Here is a 1,290-nt window from a genome sequence, read left to right as displayed (position 1 = left end):
ATTACACTTATACAGAATGCAAAAAATAAAACATGAATGCAAATGATCGAGGTGAAGCATAATAAACTTAAATATATGTATTTAACATTAAGATATCTTTTTTACTTTTATACGATCTGTGCATGTAAATAAAAACCAAATTAATAACTGAATATGAATTATTAAAATACATGTCTGATTTGTTTTTAATAAGGATAGCGCTATAAGGTTTAACTCTCTAGAACCTAATTTGCTTGTTGTAACCAAATTTTTTGTCTTCTTTAAGAGCGTGTCAGACGTGTCAAAATTTCCCACTTTTCCACGCAATTCGCTGTCAAATTGGCAAAGATAAATTTTATTTCAAAAAGACCTTTCTGTCACACTTCGGAAATCAGTTTCAGAAATTAAAGTTGCATGGCGTGACTGCAACTGAAATAGCACGATGCAGCGAACAAAGGTGGCGCCGTCAGTGGTACCGCTACTTTGGTTTTGCCGATTTTGACAGTTGTGGTAACTTGTAAATAAACCTTTGTTTACAAATCAGCGAAAGAGAAATTTTAATTATAAGTGAAAAATCTGTTTAAATTGTGTTAATTTTCAATTTGTGAGTGATTTTTGAGTTGAGGACTGCGTAAAAACTAATACAATGAAGTTCTGTGTGTTAAACTGCGTCAGCCGTCAAGATGCAAGAAGCTCAAGATGCAAAAGTAGCGCTGGGACGAATCGCTGCATTCTCTGTACATAGGGCACGGCAAAGCCGTTGCCGAAATGTTTCCTTATTATTATATTACCAGCATTTCCTCACAATGATTTTGTTTCTGCTCCACGCAGCCTCCATTAGCATGTTAACTAATCAATCCCGCAGAGATGCTGCTGCAGTTTTCTGCAGCAGCTTTAATTGCAAAGCAATGGAGTGCACTAAAATGTTCACTGTTCTCTAATAGATTAGGTGAAAAATGCAATATTTTCACATTTAGCAAAATTAAAACACGTTTTTCGCTGTTGTTGTTGTTGTTGTAGCGGCTACAACAACCCCGCCCAGGACGGTTGGTATCTCAGTCGTCGTCAAGTTCCACTAACGGCAACCCTAGGAAGCATGCAGCTTCTGTGGGGTTTGTCCACAGGGACAAGGCCGTTAGGATTGTCGGGTTTTCGGGGCATGCGAAGAGATGTTTCGAGTCATGTGGGGTCTCTCCGCATGCCGGACACTCATTCGGCACATCCTCATTCAATCTACTTAGGTAGGAGTTTAACCTGCTGCAGTAGCCGGAGCGAAGTTGTGCAAGTGTTGTGCGAGTCTCCCGAGGCAAA

This window comes from Rhagoletis pomonella, unplaced genomic scaffold, assembly GCF_013731165.1.
Source record: "Rhagoletis pomonella isolate Grant_MI unplaced genomic scaffold, Rhpom_1.0 Rhpom_scaffold_00010, whole genome shotgun sequence".
NCBI lineage: Eukaryota > Metazoa > Arthropoda > Insecta > Diptera > Tephritidae > Rhagoletis > Rhagoletis pomonella.
The sequence above is the reverse complement of the archived record's forward strand: the minus strand, read 5'-3'. Positions refer to the sequence as shown.